Source organism: Myodes glareolus, chromosome X (assembly GCF_982192425.1).
Source record: "Myodes glareolus chromosome X, mMyoGla1.1, whole genome shotgun sequence".
In the NCBI taxonomy this organism is placed as follows: domain Eukaryota; kingdom Metazoa; phylum Chordata; class Mammalia; order Rodentia; family Cricetidae; genus Myodes; species Myodes glareolus.
In genome coordinates this window covers 14916454-14927473 of record NC_142053.1, presented here as the reverse complement: position 1 = coordinate 14927473, position 11020 = coordinate 14916454, and the positions used below count along the sequence as shown (strand labels likewise).

The 11020-nt window shown below is 42.4% G+C and overlaps 1 pseudogene; it reads right to left on the bottom strand.

Moving 5' to 3' along the window:
- Positions 1-8599: 8599 nt before the first annotated feature.
- On the bottom strand, positions 8600-10754 carry LOC148117214 (protein max pseudogene; annotated as a pseudogene).
- Between the last annotated feature and the right edge of the window lie 266 nt (positions 10755-11020).

Genomic DNA, 11020 nt, shown 5'->3' with positions numbered 1-11020 from the left:
GTTGTTTAAATCTGGTTTTGTCATGGAATATCTTGTTTTCTCTATCTATGGCAATTGAAAACTTTGCTGAGTATAGTAGTCTGGGCTTACCTCTGTGGTCTCTTAGTGTCTGCAGCACATCTGTCTAGGACCTTCTGGCTTTCATAGTTTCCATTGAGAAGTTGGGTATACTTTTGATAGGTCTACCTTTATATTTTACTTGACCTTCTTTCTTTACTTGGTCTCTTAATATTCTTCCTTTATTCTGTATGTTTCACGTTTTGATTGTTACATGGTGGAGGACTGGTTTTTTTTTTTTTGGTCCAGTTTATTTGGTGTTCTGTAAACTTCTTATACATTCATTGGAATATACTTCTTTAGGTTGGGATAGGTTTGTTTTATATATATGATTTTTGTTGAATACATTTTCTGTGCCTTTGAGCTGGAGTTCATCTCCTTCTTCTATCCCTATTATTCTTAAGTTTGGTCTTTTCATAGTGTCCCAGATTTCCTGGATGGTTTGTGTTAAAATTTTGTTGGATTTTATGTTTTCTTTGACTGATGAATCTATTTTCTCTATAGTATCTTCAACTCCTGAGATTCTTTCTTCCATCTCCTATATTCTGTTGGTTATGCTTGCATCTGTAGTTTCTGCTTGTTTACCCAGATTTTCTATTTCCAGAATGCCCTTGGTTTGTGTTATCTCTGTTGCCTCTATTTCAGTTTTCAAGTCTTGAACTGTTTGCTTCATATGTTTGATTATTTTTTCTTGGATTTCTTTAAGAGATTTATTGATTTCTAATTTTTTGTCTTCTCTTCTATTTCTTTAAAGAAATTTTTCATTTTGTCTTCTAAGGTCTTCATTGTCCTCATAATGTTACCTTTACAGTTGTTTTCTTCTGCTTTTTCTGGGTTAGACTGATCAAGTCTTCCTGTTATATGAGCAGCTTTTTAGGTTGTAGAATGAATTCTTGCATTTGTGTCTACCCATCTCTTCCCCCAATTTGTCCTGGCAGTGTCTTTGTCTCTTGGCCCAATCCTTGCAGTGGCTATCTGTGTCTTTGGTAGCTATTCTTGGTCAGCTCTGTACTGTTGCTGTCTATGTCTCAGGAAGCTGCTGAGGCCTCTCTTGGCCTGCTCTCTTGGTCCACTCTTTTGGTCCACTCTGTAAGTCACAGCCTGTTTGTCCTCTCTGTGCAGTTGCAACCTGTGCTTCAGAGTTCCTTTGCAGCCAAGGGGGAAAATGAGGGTTTGGGGGCAGATGTATTAATGGTATCAATTTTTATTAATTAGAATTAAAATACTAATTAAATTAAATGTTTCAGCGTTTCAGTTGCAAACCAAATTAAATGTATTACTGAGCTCCCATATAATGAACAACCAGTTTTTCTTAATAATACCTTAGCTTAGCACAGTGCATTTGTTATAATTAATGTCCCACAGCATCTAAATCATTGATGCTCAGAGTTAATTCAGATTTCTTTCTAAATGTTCTCATCTAAAATCACAGGTTCCATTTTATATTGTTACTATTTCTCCTTAGGCTCTTCTTGACAGTCAGAAATTTTCACATTGTTGATTTTATTAGCCTTGGTGGGTTTGAGGAACACTGTCCATTCCTTTCCCTCAGATCTGAAATAGCTGATATATTTTTAATTAGGCTACAGCTACAGGTTTCTGGTAAGAACTTAAGCTACTCAAAGCATTTCAGCTAGAAGTGTAGAGAGTTCAGTCAGCTGCCTCCTAGATGGATTTAACACGTTGTGCTGTATTACTGTCAATCATTTCTTCCTCATCTCTCCTTTTCCACTTCCTCTCTCCCTTCTTCTTCCTCCCACACCACATCTCTCCATATATCCTCCCTTCCCCTTCCTCTCTTTCCTCCCTCTAAAACTTCTTCACTTCCTTCCTCATCCCACCACCCCAACTCCTCTCTCCTTCCTTTCCCCTCCCTAAACTCTCCTCCTTCATTACTCCTTCTCTTTTCCATCTCTTCTCCACTCTTCCCCTTTCTCTTCTATCCTCATTGCCTCTCTCTACTCCCCTCCTATCCATTCTTTCCTCCCCCACCTCTTCCTAGTCCTACTTCCCTCTCTAACTTTCCCTCCTGCCTTCTGCCCTCCTTCACTCCCCCTCCCTTCTTTTGCTAGCCTTCCCCCCTTTTCCTCACCTCTTGCCTCTTCTTCCTTCCTCCTTCTGCCATCCCGTTTCTTTTCTCCCTCTTCATAACCTCTTTTTCCCTTTCCTCCCTTCTTTCCTAGTTCTGTTCTTACCTTGGGGCATTATGAAATGTTCTATGCTGAATATTTCTGTCTTCAGTTCTAGAATAAAGTATTTCTTTAAGGAACATTGGCTTCTTTTATTGGGAAATGGCTATAAAATCTAAGGTCTGCATGAAAGCTTTTTTTGCTACTAGGGTATCATTGTGTCTAGGTCCTCTCAGCTGATTAAAGCAAGAAAATATATGCTTTGAGTTTTCAGTCTTGAAACATCAAATTTCTTGACTCTCATCCTTATAATTACTCTGTTGTAATCTCTTGGCCCTTGTTTATGCTGTGACATGCTTTGCCTCCTCCAGGAAGCTTTCCCTGTCACCTGCACTCAGATATGCTCTTCGTCTGATTCCATGGCATGTATATTCTTTCATTTCTGTGCTGCTGTAATATTTGATTATACTGTGTTGTAACCTGAGTATGTGTTCCTTGTCGAAAGGATCTGGGTTTCATAAGTACATGGCTCAAGTTTTGATTTTTCACCATCTTTTATAAAGGTTAGGAACTAGGTCTTTAAAGAATTGAATTTAATCCAGTCCTTAATGAATTTAAATAATTGAGCTCAAGAGTTCTTTTAGCATTGCTTAACTAGTACTTAATTGGACAATTCTGCCAATATAAACAGAGGCAAGGTGAAATTAAATTAGTCTCCAAAAAAAGGAAAGAACCTGAAGGTTGGAACCATGGCAGTATGCTGCTTTTTTATATAGCCAAGTTGGGTTTGCCTAGGATGGTGACACCCACAGTGGGAAAGACCCTAGCACATCAAAATTGTGTCATTTATAGGAAAATTAATAGATCTGAAGATTATGTTAAGTGCTTCATGTCTTTTCTTACATGCAAAAGCTAGATACAGAAATATACATGAAACAGGTAACATTTAGGAAGAAAAAGGAAATAAATAGAAGGGTAATAGGGACTTGAGGATAATAAGTGTATTATATCTATAAAACATAACAAAGCACATTATTTTATAATTAATATATACTATTTAAAAAAGAAAATAATCTCTGCAGACAAAATTTTGCTGCTGTTGGGTGGGTAGACCATATCCAATTGCTCCATTCTTGTAGACCATTTCTAAAACCTAATTAGTGTTGGTTTATAGCCTCCAAACTTCATTATTGTCATCCTTGAGGGTTGTGGTATTGATTCTTTGTAAAAGTTTTTAAGTATTACTTTATTTGTATGCATATTTTCCATGTTTATGGAACTTTATATCATATGTGTGTCAGGTGCTCTAGGAGGCCATAAAGAGGGTGTCAGATATCCTGTAACTAGAGCTACAGGTGGTTGTGATCTGCCATATGGGTGCTAGGAATTGAACCTGGGTCCTCTGGAAGAACAGCCAGTGCTCTTAACTGCTGAGCCTTCTATCCAGCAGATGGCAGTCACTCTTGATGAGAAGATGCCTTGATCCTCATGGTGGCCTGTGGTTGCTTTCACCATAAGATAGAGTATAATAGAACACTACTATGACATGAGCTAGTGAAGTAATTTTTGTGTGGATGTGCAAGAGAGGCTGTTGGGAGAGTATCACAGTCCTACATTGCACATCAGAACCTAATCCCATCTGTGTTCTGGAAATCTTGACCTTGATGTTACTACCACCCCAAACACATGTACAAATACCAAAGCCCTCCCTTTTTTCCTTTTTTAAATGATTTTTATTGAGCTTTACATTTTTCTCTGCTCCACTCCCTGCTTCTCCTCTCCCCTTTAACCCTCTCCCAAGGTCCCCATGCTCCTAATTTACTCGGGAGATTTTGTCTTTTTCTACTTCCCATGTAGGTTAGATCTATGTAAGTCTCTCTTAGAGTCCTCATTGTTGTCTAAGTTCTCTGGGATTGTGATTTGTGGGCTGGTTTTCTTTGCTTTATGTTAAAAAACCACTTATGAATGAATACATATGACTATTGTCCTTCTGTGTCTGGGTTACCTCATTGAATATGATGTTTTCTAGACCATCCATTTGCCTGCAAAATTCAAGATGTTATTTTGTTTTTTTGTCTGCTGTGTAGTAATTCACTGTGTAAATGTACCACATTTTGTTTATCCATTCTTCAGTCGAGGGGCATTTAGGTTGTTTTTAGGTTCTGGCTATGACAAACAATGCTGCTATGAACATAGTTGAGCACATGTCTTTCTGGCACGATTGAGCATCCTTTAGATATATACCCAAAAGTGGTATTATTACTGGGTTTTGAGAAAGGTTGTTTCCTAATTTTCTGCGATATTACCACACTGGCATCCAAAGGGACTATACCAGCTTGCATTCCCACCAGCAATGCAAAAGTGTTCCCTTTACCCCCAACCTCTCCAGTATAAGTTGTCATCAGTGTTTTTGATATTGGCCATTCTTACAGGTTACTGACATTGTGTTGCTCTTCGTGGTGTTGCATGTGTTCTTATCTTTTTTACTCATCTTTTCCTCTAATAAGTGTGTTTGGGGCTGTCAGTAATTCTGCTGATTAATATTCTAGGTGTCAGTGAGCTCAAGGCTCAGATGGTTGTTCCTCGTGGTACAGTTAGTGCCACAGTTCTAGTTACCCTTTTGGTCACTCTGTTCCTGGAGTTCACTCAGTGCTTCCAGTCTTTGCTCCACTCCCTTGGAGTTTGCTGTCTCAGGCCTGCTCTAGCCTAGGTTGTCAGCTTTGACCTGTTTCTGTAAATCCTGGTCTGGATCCTCTCCTATAGAGGTCCCTGGCTTGGAGTTGGTTCTGCAAGGGTCTCTGGCTCTGGCCTACTCCCGCAGAGTTCCCAGGCTTGGATGCACCCAGTCCCACAGAGGATCTGGCTCAGACTTACTCCTTCAGAGGTCCCAGACTCATGCTCGAACCCAGACCTGCAAAGGTTTCTGGTTCCTGACTATTTCCTTTGATGTACCAGACCAACGCCTGGGTCCACAGAGGTCCTGGCTCAAGCCTACTTCCTCTGAGGTCCCAGACTCATGCCTGGACAAGCAGAGATCTCTGGTTCCTACCTACTCCCTCGGAGGTCCCAGATTCAAGCCCAGACCCACAGAGGTCCTGGATCAGACCTAGTTCCTGGGAGGTTCTAGACTCATGGCCAGACCCACAGGGGTCCTAGCTTAGGTCTACTCCCTTGAAGGTCCCAGATTCATGTCTGGACCTTCAGCAGTCTCTGGCTCTGGCTCACTTACTCAGTGATTGCTCCCTGTACCTGTTCCTGTTCCTGTGGAGTTCCCTGTCTCAGGTCTGCCCTGGCCGAGGTTGCTGGCAGACCAGGTTCACCAATGTCTCTGAAGTGGATCCTCTTCTGCTCCTGTGGAGCTTGCTTCCTCAAGCCCACTCTGGCTTAGGTAGCTGTGTAACATGCGGTCCTGCTTGTTGGGGTTTATGTCCTTCCCAGTTCCCCACAGCCGGCAAACCCCAAAGAAAATCACACAGAGATCTCCATAAGTTATAAACTGATTGGCCCCTTAGCTCAGGCTACTTATTAGCTCTTGTAGCTTATATTAACCCATTATTCTTATCTATATTAGCCACATGGTTCGTTACCTTTCTCAGTGGGGCAGCACACAATCTTGCTTCTTTGATGATCTGGGCAGAACTGTGAAGGGAGCTTCCTGCTTCCCAGAATACTCCTGTTCTCATTGCCCTGCCTCTACTTCCTGTCTGGTTGACCTACCTATACTTCCTGCCTGGCCAATCAGCATTTATTTAAAACATAATTGACAGAATACAGACAATTCTTCCGCACCACTGCCCCTTCTTTTTTTTTAAAAAAGGAAAATATCCATAGTCCATTTGTTGGGAATGTGGATGTAGTATTCCAGGCTCTTTCCGGCTGGTTTAGGGCACTGATAATCTTATGGGGACCTAAAGAAAATTTAGAATCATGACTGGAGTATCCTGTGAGGCTTGATCATCTCAGGCAGCATCTTGAATCTGTTCTGGATATAGAACTCAGATATCTGGGCCACCTGTTCCTGCTGGAGATTTTTCAGGTGGTCTTCCTTGACCAAATCTGATTTTTCTTAACTAAGAATGAATTCGCAGTCTCTCATTTCCTGTGGAAACAAAAGAAAATCCTCTTCTCCAAAGTAACATACCTTTTGACTTCAATTTTGAAGCCAAGGTATTTTCAAAATACCTATCTTGGATTAATTTAGCAGCATTTATAAGCAAATATCTTTTAGCAACTGTTGCTCCTTCCTCAGCATTCAAACAATTCAAAGAGATCATAATAGCATACAGTATCAAGATTCTCTGTGTATTTTCCATCTTTATGCAGCTTTATTTTAAACTCTATTTCTTTTATTTTTACTTTTAACTTTTGGCTTTTTAAGACAGGTTCTCTGTGTATCTTTGTCCTGGAACTCCCTCTGTAGACCAGTCTATCCTTGAACTCACAGAGATCCATCTGTTGCTGCCTCCCCAGTGCTAGGATTAAAGGTGTGTGCTACCACACCTTGAACTCACAGAGATATGTCTGCCTCTGCCTCCCAGGCATTGGGGTTAAAGGTGTATACCACCACACCCAACTTCTTTCTTTCTTTCTTTCTTTCTTTCTTTCTTTCTTTCTTTCTTTCTTTCTTTCTTGACTTTAACCTTTAGCCTGCATGTATTTTTAACACATAGTAAACCATATAAACATTTTCTTCATCTTTGAATCTATCTTTACTGTATCTCTCTCTCTCTCTCTCTCTCTCTCTCTCTCTCTCTCTCTCTTTCTCTCTCTCTCTTTCTGACTACATGAGTCTTTAATTTGCTAAGTAGTATGGAGAGGATTAAAACCGCAGCTTTGATGGCTAGATCCAGCCCATTTCTTAGCTTTCTGAGACCAGCCGGAGCCATGTTTATTGCCACAACTCTATGGTGTTTCAAGGTCACTGCCAGCAAGCAAGCTGCATCATTCTGCTCACAGACCACATTCAAATGTTCTGTAGTCAGACTGCCTGCCTGAAAGAGTCAGACTTTGCCCTGGCAGGACAGCCCAGAAAGCCAGCATTTTAAAATGGAGCTTTTTTCCTGCTATGGCTGAAAACTGAAAAGCATGCAGTCAGCTTTTCATCAACACCATTTGAGTGTTTTGTGGCAGGATCTCTGAAAGAGCTGCAGGGTTTTGCAGCTAAAGCTGAGTCAGGAAGCCTCTCTTAGATGAGAGTACTTGCTTGCCTCTAGCAAGCAGAGCAGACCAGAGAAATTGCTGCTACTAAGAAAACATGCTTTACTCTATTCTTACTCTATCCTTTCCTAAGCTTTCTCAGGCTTTCTGTGGATGCAGTTATCCACGTTGGGCACCATTCTGTAACATGAGGTCCTGCTTGTTGGGGTTTATGTCCTTCTCAGTTCCCCACAGCTGGCAAGCCCCCCCCCAAAAAAAAACACACAGAGATCTCCATAAGTTATAAACTGATTGGCCCCTTAGCTCAGGCTACTTATTAGCTCTTGTAGCTTATATTAACCCATTATTCTGATCTATGTTAGCCACATGGCTCAGTACCTTTCTCAGCAGGGCAGCTTACATCTTGCTTCTTCAGTGATCTGGGCTGAACTGCAGAGGGAGCTTCCTACTTCCCAGAATGCTCCTGTTCTCATCACCCCACCTCTACTTCCTGTCTGGTTAACCCACCTATACTTCCTGCCTGGCCAATCAGTGTTTATTTAAAACATGGTTGACAGAATACAGACAATTCTCCACACCATAGCTGGTTCGGTCCCATTCCTGTGGACTAGCCCCCTTTCTTTTACTAAGACAAAGAATTGAGGCAATTCATCTTCATTTCTCCATCCTTTTTCAGACTTTATTTCCCTCCCAATGGCCAACTGTTGGTCTATACCCCTCAATGAAAGGACCCACTTTCCTCCCTTTACATAGTATTTCCCCACCATAGAAATGCAAACATATCTCATTTTCATATCTTGAATGTTTTATTTCAGTTGCCAGCTGGAACAGTTCCTGTTGTCTTAGATGTGATCTTTTTTTTTAAGGATAAAATAAGTTTTTATTTATATTCTTATAGTAAAGGGGGAAGCCTTAACTTGCAAGACAATTCTTGGGCAGTATGTACAACATACTTTTTATTTCCATGGAATGGAATCAAATACTGACTGAGACTACAGAGTATACACTAGAAATCAGCAAATGCTGGCAACAGAGTAGGAAAAGAAATGAAGCCTGAAGATATGAAACCCTTCACTGGGCTCTGTTGACCACAGCCAGAGCCAGGGCTGGATCCACAGTGACAACAAGTTCCAGGACTGGAGGCAAGGAGGGAGGGAGGCTGTAGTGGGCTGTGGGTTTAGTACCAGGTAAGTCGCTCTTGGTATTTACATACAAAATAGTTGGCTCTATTTCTTAGAAATACACGCAGAAAGAAATGAAGATTTGATCATTACTTTATGAATCTGTCGCTTTACAGTATCGACATCATCAGAAATAGGGGCATTTCATTCAGATTCAAATTTCAGTAGCAGGAAATAAATATCAAAACATCATCACTGGCCCTTAATACAAAACCTCTACCCCTCCTACGACTCCCTCCCTCCCTGTCCCGCCCACACATAACCACCCCTACCACTCCTGGTGGCTGTTTCACTGCTGCCATCTCCTATACATACCAGTGTCACGTGACCTTCTGTAAGGCTGGCTCTGCAGGCTTAAACAACTGAAGCGTGAAACATGCCAAGGATTCTGCAAATCTGTCCCTGCTTTCCTTTTCACCACAAACTTCTTCAAGAATCTGGTCTTTCAACAGGAGCGATAGATGGCGTTCCCAAAAACCAATCCTTACAGAGGAGGGGCAATTCTGATTACTCCAATCTGGTCATCTTGCCAAAGTAGAGCAGTTCAGAGTCACAAATTCCACCAAACAGAGGTGAGAGGACTGGGAGGGGCCTAGCGGGCAGATGCCCTCCAAGCACACTCTGAAGGCAGGAGGAGTTGGGGGGTGGGGTGGGCAGGACACCATGTACTCAGAGGTCTGGCTGGCTGGCTGTCCTCCACAGAAAGAGCTGCCAAGTTAGGGTGTTTTGGTTTAAAATTTCTGGTGGGGACAGGAACCCCTGAAGGGAACACATTTGAAAATAGTGGACACAGGGAAGGGATGAGAGCTGTTGTCCAAGAGCTTCTATGCAAAAATAACAATTAATAAAGAGAGAGGAAACTAAAGAGTCTGTCAATGGTTTGCGAGTTCTAATGATGAACTAAGGAGGATGAGGCAGTGGAGTCGACAGTTTCTATTGCTGGCCTGCCCTGCATGGCTTAGCTGGCCTCCATCCAGAGTTTCTTCCTGCTCTGGGGCTCTTCAGGCTCGGACTCTGAGCTGGAGTCTGAACCCCCATCAAAGGCAGAGATGGTGCCGCCCTTGGCGTTGGTGTAGAGGCTGTTGTCTGAGGAGGGGTAATTGGTCTGCAGTTGGGCACTTGACCTTGCCTTCTCCAGTGCACGGACTTGCTGCTCCAGAAGAGCATTCTGCCGCTTGAGGTCATCAATGTCTTGCTGGTGCGTGTGGTTTTTCCTTCGCATATACTGGATATACTCTGTTGCCTTGTCTAAGATTTGGGCCTGGGATGCCTTCTCTTGGAGTGATGGGACTGAGTCCCGCAAACTGTGAAAGCTGTCTTTGATGTGGTCCCTACGTTTTCGTTCCAGTGCATTATGGTGAGCCCGTTTGTCAGCGTCGCTCTCCACCTCGATGTCATCGTTATTGCTACAGCCCAGGGAGCGGCCACTGCAGCAGCGGCCAGGGAAGGGAGGGGTGGAGGGAAGGGGGAAGTCACCAACAACAACAAGCCAAGTGCCCCCACGCACACACTCACTCACTCACTCGCTCCCTCACTCACTCACACACATTCACACACACACAACACGGGTGACAATCACCTCACTCCTTAGATGTGATCTTAAGTATCTTCTCTTTCTTCCACATTTACATCTAAACCCACTGTCCCTTGTTCTGATTTTCTAACCCAGGTTTCACATTTTTGGGATCCACAAGATGTTAAGTTGAATGGGTTGATATTCCAGTGGCTTCTGCTCTGGATATGGTTGGTTTTATTCTTTGCAATATTTATCTTATGGTAACATACAAATATTGTTGGTCTTATTGCTCTCTTATAGTTTCTTGCACATGCAGGGGCCATTTGAGGAGATCTTCTTGTCCTTCTAAAGAGGCTTTGAACTTTTGGAAGGTTTTCCTGTAAGTATAAGAGCAACAGGCTAAGTAGGAGGAACACTAGTTTGGGAAAGAGAAAAGAATTCTATAGGAAAGGGGTACTTCTGAATAGGTTAGGTTTCATGCTAGCAAAGGGTAACCTAGGATCATGGGTAAGGACAGCTGACCTTGCTGTTGTTCCTGATATTTAGGTGACTGGAATAGTACATTTCTCTTTTCCTGATGGTACTTGGACCCAGATGTTCAGTTGTGGCTGACTGTTCTTTACTGCTGTTCTCTGGGGCACAGGCTTCTTTCCATAGTTTTAACCCTGCCAGGGGGCTCCTCCAGTCACCTGCCCTCTGCAAATTGCCCCCCATGATTTATTTAGGACACCACAATTTAACTTTGTGTGATTGAACACCACCACCACCTGCAGCTAGTGGTAGCTAGATGTAGCTAGCTTGCTTCTACATCACAAAACTCCTCTATTCCTGACATCTCTGCAGAAGTTGAGGTGAGAGTGTTGAAGAGGCAAGGAATAAGGAGGGGTTGGACAAGGGCATTGTTTTCTCAAAACTCCCTGTATATCTACTCCAAAATGATTTTCTTCTCCTTCATTTCCCTGTGATTAATTCTCTCTGGG